General features: G+C 44.8%; 1 protein-coding gene across 3 annotated transcripts in view; it reads right to left on the bottom strand.

Annotated features, from left to right (window-relative positions):
- The window catches only part of GDPD4 (glycerophosphodiester phosphodiesterase domain containing 4), a 144,294-nt gene that overhangs the window by 91,979 nt on the left and 40,036 nt on the right, over nucleotides 1-12,279 (bottom strand). The gene's annotated exons all lie outside the window — the stretch shown is intronic.

Genomic DNA, 12,279 nt, shown 5'->3' with positions numbered 1-12,279 from the left:
TACCTTTTGTTTTTTTTCTGAAGGAATAGCTGTTTGTCTGTGCCCATGTACACAGTGGCTCTGTATGGGAGTGATTTTCTAATTATCAGTCAGCTGCTGCACCTGCAGGGCTCTAATGAGGAAAGTGGCATTGTCTGCATCCCTTTAGATGTGATTTCCATTTGAGAGAATCTCACCAAAAAATGACATTGTTGTTGCAGGGGATGCCTGAAATCTGACTGGTATCTTGGTGCAGCCTTCTGAGAAAATCAGTGAGCCAATCACACAAGCAGGAAATTACATTTCTGGGGGGCGTTCTGTACATCATCTGTGTACAGAACGCCTCCAGGTAGCCATATTGCATTGCATTTTACAGAAAACTACAGAGCTGCACATTGAAAAGGAAAGGCAATTTTTAAAAACATTCAATTACAATATGACTCGTGTTATATTACGCTATATTATTATGTTTTTATTTGCTAATTTTTTTATAAATTTTGAATTTAATTTTAAATTTTTTTATAAATTTTGAATTTAATTTTAAATTTTTTTAAATTTAAAATGTTCTTTTTTACTTTTATTGCGTGCGGATCACCCACCGTACATTTACTGTAGCAGGGCAGCTATTCTGTGGCAGATCACGTACCTAGAACTTATTCTGACACTTCTGGGTCATGGGCATGCATGCGTGGCGCTGGCGACCTGCTCCTGCTGTGATTATGCACAGCAGGAGCCCAGCAGCGGGTACCCGATTACACAGCACAGAGGCAGAACAGCAATATGCCTATGTAAACAAGGCAGGTTGTGGTTCTGTCAGAAGGGTATGTACTGATCCTGTGTTTCTGCTAAGCAGGAACACAGATCTTTGCCTTCCCCTAGTCAAAGCACCTCCCCCACAGTGAGTAATCACAAAGTAGGCATACATTTTCCTTTGATCGCCCCTGATGTTTAACCCCTTCACAGCCAGTGTCATTACTACAGTGACAGTGCATACTTTTTAGTGTCACTGGCCCACATAAAGTGTCAAACGTTTCAGTTAGGTGTCTGATTTGTCCACGCAATATCGCAATCCTGTTATTTGTCGCTGATCGCCGCCATTACTAGTAAAATAAATAAATAAATAAATAAATAAAAATATCCCATAGTTTGTAGACGCTATAACTTTTGCGCAAACCAATCAATATACGCTTATTGGGATTTTTTTTTTACCAGAAACATGTAGCAAAATACATATTGTCCTAAACTGATGAAGAAATTAAATTTTTTTAAATGTTTTTTTTTTTTTTTGGATGTGTTTTATAGCAGAATGTAAAAATTATTGTTTTTTTTTTTTTCAAAATTGTCGATCTTTTGTTGTTTATAGCTCAAAGAATAAAAACCACAGAGGTGATCAAATACCACCAAAAGAAAGGTCTATTTGTGGGGAAAAAAAAGGACAATTTTTTTTTGGGTACAGTGTCGCACATCCGCACAACTGTCAGTTAAAGTAACGCAGTGCAGCATCACAAAAAAAATGGCCTGGTCATGAAGGGGTAAATCTCCTGGAGCTGAAGTGGTTAAAGACATAGAGCAAAACACAAATCCAAGCAGCCACTGGGATCGATAATAAGACCTTGTCTTAGCCATATAATCCACTTAGACATGAACTGATTATTCTTATAATAGGCACTAAAAGAACCCTTTACACTTACAATAGTCTATCCATCACTAATTGTGGAGGGGCAAGCCCAGGTACGTCCAACCAACCCTGGCAAAAGGTATGGAATTTGCGTTGGGCATTGCGATGCTGATAAATTAGTTGCTGTCTCAGCAATAAAGAGTTGACATAGTCCACCCATTGTTGTCTAGTTGGGGGATTAGAGGCTAGCCAGTGGCAGGTGATTAACTTTCTCGCTAGATATAACAGTCTTAGAATCATTATATAAACTCCGGGTTCATAAAGCTTAGCATCCAATTCTCCCAACAAGCAAATCAGTGGATCTTGGGGACTCGCCTGTTGGGCCACCAAGGAGATTGTTTGTAGGACCTTGCCCCAGTATCTAGTCCGTTTTGGACAATGCCATATCATATGTATAAAATAGTATAAAATAACCCCTATGTACATTGCATTTCGGGCAGTTTGGGAAATCCCGACTCCCCCCAATACAATAGCTTAACGGGGGTTCTGCATACCCTGTGTAAGATGAACTATTGAGTGAGTTTTTGAGAGGCCGAAAGGGAAATAACAGGTACTGATTCTAAGGCGGCATCCCAGGTATCACCTGGAACAGGGCCGGGACAAGGGGTGGGCAGGAGGGGCCGCTGCCCTGGGCATTGTGGTATCATGTGAGGTGGGGGGGGGGCACCGCAAGGAGATTAAGGGGGAGGGGATTGGTGTTGGGGGGGGGGCAGCAAGGGGTAAGAATTGTTCTAGGAAAGGACATTTTTGGTGTGCGTGCTAGGAGTAGTGATTCAGGGATGATTTGTGTTGGGAGGGGGATGGGAGAAGACGACTTGTCCTAGGAGGGTCAATTTGGGGGGGTTTGTGCTAGAAGAGGTGATATGGTAGAGGGAATTTGTGTTAGGAGAATTTATTTTTGAGGGGGGGGGGGTTGTGCTAGTAGGGATGATTGGGGGGATATTTGTGTTAAGAGCAGGATTTGGAGTGGGGGGGGGGATGTATACTCGGAGGGAATATTTGAGGGGTGGTGGATCTGTGCTAGAAGGGATGAATTTTTTTTAGGAGGGGCTCACTTGTGCTGGTGGGATTTAGGGGAGGGGGCAGAGATTTGTGCTGGGAGGGGGGATTTCAGCAGGGGGTGGATTTGTACTGGAAGGAGGGGGAATTTGTGCTTAGGGATAATCAGGCAGATTAGTGTCCAATTTTTTTTTTTTGGGAGAGGGGGAATGCTCATACATCTTGGGGTGTGAGGGGGGGGTGCAGTTTGGCATGTTCACCCTGGGCTCTAGGTGACCTTGTTCTGGCACTGACCCAGAATACAACACAAATCCTCTGTCCAGTGTCGTCTACAGTTAAATTGGCGGAGTCTTGAGTAGTGGCCAAAAGAGCAAGATATCAACCCTCGTTTAATAGTGGCCAGAGTTACCTCTGACAACAGAGAAGATTCAGCTAAAGTAAGAACCCAAAGGAGAGATTGTGCCTGCAGCACATGCCGGACCTGGAGATATTGATAAAATAGTTTATGAGACAATGCAAATTCAGAGTGTAGGTCCCGAAAAGTATTTCTGGATATTACCAGAGTACAATTGTGCCACATATTTTACCCCCTTCTCTTTCCAATGCTGAAATCCCTTCCCTAAGCATGTAGTATATCAGCGACACCATATTTGACTTATCCAAAGTATTAGTAGCTCATGGTTGAAGAAAGTCAATTGAGCTGATATGGAGCGCAGTAGCTCCCAGAAGGAAGCTTTCAACAAAAACAGAACACCCCTTATTTAGAGGAACCCAAGTTTAAGATCACCATTTAAAAAGTCCAATGATAGTGCCAGGCCAAAGATCTAAAAGTCATAAATCTTTTATTATTAGTATTTGCTCATAACAAGACAATATGGAACAGCCAACACGTTTTGGGGGTTCATACATTCCCCTTCATCAGGGCTTATACATGTTGTGCTTACCATAGCTCTGGTATGGGACCTGTTGTTATTGCCACAGCTGCTCTTTATTATACACATACAAGTACAGAAAGCACCCAGTAACTGCATTTATAAGCCCTGATGAAGTGGGAGTTTCTTAACCCTCAAAACGCGTTGGCTGTTCAATGTTGTCTTGTTATGAGCAAACACTATTAAAAGATTTTTAGATTTTTGGTCTGGTGCCAAATTTTATTAATAGGGTTGCTGATACACACATTAATTGCTGATGCTGATAACAAGACAACATGGAGCATCCGATGCATTTTGGGGTTTAGGCTGGGTTCACACTGGTACGACAAACCCTCCGACATTGGGAGCTCGACGTGTGAATATCAATGTTTCCCTAGGGAGCTGTCTTAACTGGTCTGACACAAGTCGGTCCGACTTTGAAAATGCTCCCTGCACTACTTTGGTCTGACTTTGTTTCTACTTCAGCCCATTGAATATCACAAAGTCTTATCAAAGTCTTATCGCCATCTTAACTGATCTGATGATCTTGAAGGGGAACTCCACGGCAGAAAAAAAACAAAAAAGAAAATGGCATGGGTTCCCCCTCCAAGAGCATACCAGGCCCTTCAGTCTGGTATGGATTGTAAGGGGAACCCCCCAATACCGAAAAATGGCGTGGGAGTCCCCCCTCCAAAATCCATACCAAACCCTTATCCGAGCACACAGCCCGGCAGGTCAGGAAAAGGGGGTGGGGACGAGCGAGCGCCCTCAACATGGGGAGTGGGTGCTTTGGGGCGGGGGGAGCTCAACATGGGGACAAAGCACCTTGTCCCCATGTTGATGAGGACAAGGGCCTCTTCCCGACAATCCTGGCCGTTGGTTGCCGAGGTTTGCGGATGGGGGGCTTATCGGAATATGGAAGCCCCTTTTAACAAGGGGCCCCTAGATCCTGGCACCCCTAACCATTCACCTGAAAATAAAGTGTCAAAAATAAAACACAGCACACAGGTTTTTAAAGTAATTTATTAAGGTAGCTCCGTCGTCTCTTCCGACTTCTTCTCCCCTCTCCGGCTCTTCTTCCTTCTCCGCTGACGTCTTTTGCCTCTGACGGTTCTTCTCCCCTCTCTGGGTCTTCTCCCTCTGTCCGCTGTCTTCTGCCTCTGCCTCTGCTGGGTCTTCTCTGCTGTCTTCTCCCTCTGTTCTTGTTCTGATGTTGATTCGACGCTCTCTCCCACTCTAATGTCAGGTGTGCAGTGTGCCACTACTTATATTGGCATGGGGCGGGGTCACGGAGACCTGCCCCTTATGCCATCACCACCCATCATGCCCCAGGCGGTGACGTCATAAGGGGTAGGGCCTCCTGGTGACGTCACACGGTGACCCCTCCCATGCCAATATAAGTAGTGGCACACAGCGCACCCGGCATTAGAGCAGGAGGGAGCGTCGAGTCATTACAGGAGGAAGAACAGAGGGAGAAGACAGAGGAGAAGACCCAGCAAAAGAGCGAGAAGATCGCGGAGAAGACCCAGCAGAGGTAGAAGACAGCGGTCAGAGGGAGAAGAACCGGAGAGAGAGCGGAGAAGACCCGGAGAGGGGAGAAGAAACGGAGAGGGCTAGAAGACATTAGCGGAGAAGACCCGGAGAGGGGAGAAGAAGTCGGAAGAGATGCCGGAGCTGCCTTAATAAATTACTTTAACACCCTGTGTGCTGTGTTTTATTTTTGGCACTTTTTTTCAGGTAAATGGGTAGGGGTACTATGTACCCCATACTCATTCACATAGGGTGGGGGGCCGGGATCTGGGGTCCCCTGGCTAAAGTGGGCTACCAGATTCCGATAAGCCCCCTGCCCGCAGTCCCCAACAACCAACAGTCATGGTTGTCGGGAAGAGGCCCTTGTCCTCATCAACATGTGAACAAGGTGCTTTGGGGTGGGGGGGCGCAGGCCCCCCCTGCCCCAAAGCACCCACCCCCCATGTTGAGAGCATGCGGCCTGGTAAGTTTCAGGAGGGGGAGGGGCGCTCGCTCGTCCCCACCCCCTTTCCTGACCTTCCGGGCTGTGTGCTCGGATAAGGGTCTGGTATGGATTTGGTTTTGGAGGGAGAACCATGTTGTTTTTTTTTTTTAATTTGGCGTGGAGTTCCCCCTAAATATTCATACCAGACACAGTGCCTGGTATTTCTCAGGGATCAAAGTCGGATCCCTGATCATTAACCACTTGAGCCCCGGACCATTATGCTGCCTAAGGACCAGAGGTCTTTTTCCAATTTGGCACTGCGTCGCTTTAACTGCTAATTGCGCGGTCATGCAATGCTGTACCTAAACGAAATTTGCGTCCTTTTCTTCCCACAAATAGAGCTTTCTTTTGATGGTATTTGATCACCTCTGCAGTTTTTATTTTTTGCGCTATAAACGGAAAAAGACCGAAAATTTTGAAAAAAAATGATATTTTCTACTTTTTGTTATAAAAAAAATCCAATAAACTAAATTTTAGTCATACATTTAGGCCAAAATGTATTCGGCCACATGTCTTTGGTAAAAAAAATGTCAATAAGCATATATTTATTGGTTTGCGCAAAAGTTATAGCGTCTACAAACTAGGGTACATTTTCTGTAATTTACACAGCTTTTAGTTTATGACTGCCTATGTCATTTCTTGAGGTGCTAAAATGGCAGGGCAGTACAAACCCCCCCCAAATGACCCCATTTTGGAAAGTAGACACCCCAAGGAAATTGCTGAGAGGCATGTTGAACCCATTGAATATTTATTTTTTTTGTCCCAAGTGATTGAATAATGACAAAAAAAAAAAAAAATATTTACAAAAAGTTGTCACTAAATGATATATTGCTCACACAGGCCATGGGCCTATGTGGAATTGCACCGCAAAATACATTCAGCTGCTTCTCCTGAGTATGGGGATACCACATGTGTGGGACTTTTTGGGAGCTTAGCTGCGTACGGGGCCCCGAAAACCAAGCACCGCCTTCAGGATTTCTAAGGGTGTAAATTTTTGATTTCACTCTTCACTGCCTATCACAGTTTCAGAGGCCATGGAATGCCCAGGTGGCACAAACCCCCCCCCAAATGACCCCATTTTGGAAAGTAGACACCCCAAGCTATTTGCTGAGAGGCATATTGAGTCCATGGAATATTTTATATTTTGACACAAGTTGCGGGAAAGTGACACTTTTTTTTTTTTTTTTTGCACAAAGTTGTCAGTAAATGATATATTGCTCACACAGGGCATGGGCATATGTGGAATTGCACCCCAAAATACATTTAGCTGCTTCTCCTGAGTATGGGGATACCACATGTGTGGGACTTTTTGGGAGCCTAGCCGCGTACGGGGCCCCGAAAACCAAGCACCGCCTTCAGGATTTCCAAGGGTGAAAATTTTTGATTTCACTCTTCACTGCCTATCACAGTTTCGGAGGCCATGGAATGCCCAGGTGGCACAAACCCCCCCCCCAAATGACCCCATTTTGGAAAGTAGACACCCCAAGCTATTTGCTGAGAGGCATGGTGAGTATTTTGCAGCTCTCATTTGTTTTTGAAAATGAAGAAAGACAAGAAAAAACTTTTTTTTTTTTCTTTTTTCAATTTTCAAAACTTTGTGACAAAAAGTGAGGTCTGCAAAATACTCACTATACCTCTCAGCAAATAGCTTTGGGTGTCTACTTTCCAAAATGGGGTCATTTGGGGGGGTTTTTTGCCACCTGGGCATTCCATGGCCTCCGAAACTGTGATAGGCAGTGAAGAGTGAAATCAAAAATTCACGCCCTTAGAAAGCCTGAAGGCGGTGCTTGGTTTTCGGGGTCCTGTACGCGGCTAGGCTCCCAAAAAGTCTCACACATGTGGTATCCCCGTACTCAGGAGAAGCAGCAGAATGTATTTTGGGGTGTAATTTCACATATTCCCATGGCATGTTTGAGCAATATATAATTTAGTGACAACTTTGTGCAAAAAAAAAAAAAAAAATTTGTCTCTTTCCCGCAACTTGTGTCGCAATATAAAATATTCCATGGACTCGACATGCCTCTCAGCAAATAGCTTGGGGTGTCTACTTTCCAAAATGGGGTCATTTGGGGGGGTTTTGAACTGTCCTGGCATTTTATGCACAACATTTAGAAGCTTATGTCACACATCACCAACTCTTCTAACCACTTGAAGACAAAGCCCTTTCTGACACTCATTGTTTACATGAAAAAGTTATTTTTTTTTGCAAAAAAATTACTTTGAACCCCAAAACATTATATATTTTTTTAAAGCAAATGCCCTACAGATTAAAATGGTGGGTGTTTCATTTTTTTTTTTCACACAGTATTTGCGCAGCGATTTTTCAAACGCATTTTTTGGGGAAAAAACACACTTTTTTAAATTTTAATGCACTAAAACACACTATATTGCCCAAATGTTTGATGAAATAAAAAAGATGATCTTAGGCCGAGTACATGGATACCAAACATGACATGCTTTAAAATTGCGCACAAACGTGCAGTGGCAACAAAATAAATGTATTTTTAAAAGCCTTTAAAAGCCTTTACAGGTTACCACTTTAGATTTACAGAGGAGGTCTACTGCAAAAATTACTGCCCTCGATCTGACCTTCGCGGCGATACCTCACATGCATGGTGCAATTGCTGTTTACGTTTGACGACAGACCGCCATTTGCGTTCGCCTTAGCGCGAGAGCAGGGGGTGACAGGGGTGCTTTTTTTTTTTTTTTTTTTTTCTTTATTATTTTTTTGCTTTTTTATCTTATTTTTAAACTGTTCCTTTCATTTTTTTTTTTTTTAATCATTTTTATTGTTATCTCGGGGAATGCAAATATCCCCTATGATAGCAATAGGTAGTGACAGGTACTCTTTTTTGAAAAAATTGGGGTCTATTAGACCCTAGATCTCTCCTCTGCCCTCAAAGCATCTGATGACACCAAGATCGGTGTGATAAAATGCTTCCCCAATTTCCCAATGGCGCTATTTACATCCGGCGAAATCTAAGTCATAAAATGATCGTAGCTTCCGGTTTCTTAGGCCATAGAGATGTTTGGAGCCACTCTGGTCTCTGATCAGCTCTATGGTCAGCTGGCTGAATCACCGGCTGCATTCTCAGGTTCCCTGTTGAGACAGGAGAGCCAGAGAAAAACACGGAAGACGGTGTGGGGGGGGGGGCATTCCCTCCCACGGCTTGTAAAAGCAGTCTAGAGGCTAATTAGCCACTAGGATTGCTTTTACATGAAAGCCGACCGCTGGCTGAAAAGAATGATACCAAGATGATACCTAAACCTGCAGGCATCATTCTGGTATAACCATTCAAAGTCGTGAATGGCGTACCTGAAGACAAAAAAATGGTTAACAATGGTTAACAATAAAGCACAGTAAACAGTAAAGTATAAATAATTACATACCTGAAAAACAAACATGATAAAACATAATAACAATAACAATAAAACATTGCAGAATAGAATACAGTAAAAAAAGAGCAGAACAATAGAGAGAGAGAATAGAGAGAGAGAACAATAAAACGACAACTATTTTTTTTTATTTTATATATGTATATATATATTTTTTTTACACTTTTTTTGTAACTAACTTTTATAACTGTAACCGGTTCCAGGTTCGGGTCTCTCAAAATGCGATGGCATCTGTGAAAGTGTGCCTAGTCTGTGGAATGCTGTACCCTACGCTAATACTCAACTAGTGCATGGTAGCGTTCAAAACATTCACCAATGCAAAGACCAGGATTGTCAGGACAGGAGGGACAATAATAGCGGGTGTCACGCCTATATCCGCGCTTGCTGCAGACACGACATCTTTTTGGGGGGGTTCGTTGGGTAGGGGTACTCGGGAGGACATAAAGAAAATGCCTCTCATGCAGCCGACTGCATTTGGTTGGGGATGTGAATGGGGGAAGTACGGGCGCTGCAGAAGCGGTGGGTTCCCAATTAGGATTGGCGAATGCAGCAGGAAGGGCACTATGGGCATGACGGGCCTGTGTTTGTCTTTTTGGTGGCAGCGGGACACTACTTGTGCTTGCCACCTCACCAGCTTGAACTGCACTTATGGGACTCGCCACGTCACCAAGTGTTACTGCAGCGCTGGTTTGACTACGACCGGGGTGTACTAGGCCGCTGGTGCTTGCCAGTTCAATAAAAAGCTTCCAAAAAAACTGTTAGTGATCGCAGGGATCAGGCCTGACTCTGCAAACGCTGCAGTTATGCGTTTAGTGTTTTGTAAGTGACAGTGATCGATCGATACTGCACTTGGGTGGGCTGGGCTGGGCCGGGCGGAGGGGCAAAACGCAGGTGCTAGCAGGTATCTGGGCTGATCCCGCTAACACTGCGTTTTTGGGAACCCTAAACTGCTGGGGACGCTAGTATAGATCTGATCAGATCAGATATTGATCCGTTCAGATACTATACCACTAAAGGAGGCGTATGCTGCGTGCGTGGGTGTTAGTGGTACTGGCGCTAACCTGACGCTGCCTGGGGCCGGTGCTTGCTAGTTCACCAAAATGCTACCAAAAAAACTGTTAGCGATCGCAGGGATCAGGCCTGACTCTGCGAACGCTGCAGTTATGCGTTTAGTGTTTTGTAAGTGACAGTGATCGATCGATACTGCACTTGGGTGGGCCGGGTGGAGGGACAAAACGCAGGTGCTAGCAGGTATCTGGGCTGATCCCGCTAACACTGCGTTTTTGGGAACCCTAAACTGCTGGGGACGCTAGTATAGATCTGATCGGATCAGATATTGATCCGTTCAGATACTATACCACTAAGGGAGACGTATGCTGCGTGCGTGGGTGTTAGCGGTACTGGCGCTAATCTGACGCTGCCTGGGGCGACGCATATCAGCGCCGGGCGATCGGGGGGCTAAACCTTTATTCGGTAATAAACGGCGGGTGCCCTGACACTATAAAAAATAAACAAACTAACCAGCGTCACCCGTAACAGTTATACGGTGATCAGTGGTGAAAGGGTTAACTAGGGGGCAATCAAGGGGTTAAAACATTTATTAGATAGTATATGGGGGTCCCTGTCGCTATAAAACGCTGATGGCGAACCTAAATATTTACCTCACTAACTAGCGTCACCAGCGACACTAATACAGCGATCAGAAAAATGATCGCTTAGTGACACTGGTGACAGGGGGTGATCAAGGGGTTAAAACTTTATTAGGGGGGGTTAGGGGGGTATCCTAGACCTACAGGGGGTAATACTAACTGTCCCAACACTGTAACTGTCACAAACTGACACCAATGCAGTAATCAGAAAAAAAAAAAAAAAACTGCTGGTGTCAGTTTGTGACGGGGGGGGGTGATTGGGGGGGGGATCGGGGGGGCGATCGGGGGGGGGATCGGGGGTGTTTTGTGTGCCTGGCATGTTCTACTGTGTGTGTGTGTGTTGTGCACTCACTCACTTGTCTTCTCTCCTCGGGGCCGGAACGGAAATTACCGAGCCGAGGAGAGATGACATCATTTCCTTTGCTGCTGTTTAGCATACAGCAGAAAAGGAATGTTCTCATTGGCCGGCGGCGATCGCGAGGGGGGGGCCACGAACGGATGGCCTCCCCCTCATCTCCGATCGCCGTGGGAGAAAAGACGACCGCCTCGGGCACCGGGGGGGGTCCGATCGGACCCCCCACCCGCGGAAGGCAAATCACGTACATGTACGTGATTTTGCCTGTCCGTGCCACCTTGCCGACGTAAATCGGCGTGAGGCGGTCATCAAGTGGTTAAAGTCGGACTTCAAGTCACAGGGCAAAGTCGGATCCAAAGTAGTACAACTGTCGCGTCATACCAGTGTGAACTAGACCTCAGATACTTCTCCTTCATCACAGATTATAAAAGCCGTAACTGGACTCAATAGGGTGCTTTTAGTACTTGTATACAGTACATACAGTGTAATAAAGAGCTGTAGTGGCAGTTAGATAGACCCAACCAGGACAGGGGCTTTTGGAGGGGACTAGGGGTAAGCCTCCTACCCACTGATTATGGCCCATGGAGAGAGCAAATCATTCTCCCATTATGGACAACAATGTGATGTACGCTGAGAGGAAGGCTTGCATTCATTCTCTGAAAAAGCACAATAAAGCTTCCCTTCTGGATTGGATGGAAAGAGGTAATATTAATCTTGTACAGGTTAATGGGCAGAGGGAATATGGTGGACCTCCTGCAAACTGAGTTGGAGAGGCTTTTTCACTTGGGACAGAAATATCAACAATATCCCTTAAGAGATCTATGTAGATAAATGAATTCCGCTGTATCAGACTGCTGGAACATTGTATGAGATGGTTCCATAGACTGTTGTAGATGGGTTCTGGCCAGTCTGTGGTAGGGTGGGATCACTATTTATGTTATGTGTGTCTCTCCCATTGTGTGCCTCCTAGTTGTAAATTCCCATTGTTAATTCAGTTAATTGAGTCACCTATTGTTTCTGTCTGTTGGATAATTTGACTAACTCTTGGAGGTTCTTATGATGGGATTATCCTTGTGTCAACTTTAGCTCATTATCTAACCCTTGTGTGATGTTTTGGGTAATATTTGATTTTATTGTTCATGTGGTGACTGACCTACTTTTGAAGTGTATGAAAGCCTGTATTTCTGTTCAATAAACAGTCATTCCTTTGGTTCTTATCCCAACATCTTGTCTGTGTACGATGCTTGGGGTAAAAGGGCTGGTATTAGCTCTCGGTCTGCTGGAAGGGTTTGGAGAGC

The sequence above is a fragment of the Aquarana catesbeiana genome, linkage group LG02 (assembly GCF_042186555.1).
Source record: "Aquarana catesbeiana isolate 2022-GZ linkage group LG02, ASM4218655v1, whole genome shotgun sequence".
NCBI lineage: Eukaryota > Metazoa > Chordata > Amphibia > Anura > Ranidae > Aquarana > Aquarana catesbeiana.
Note: the sequence above shows the minus strand (reverse complement) of the source record. Positions and strands in the feature narration are given on the sequence as shown.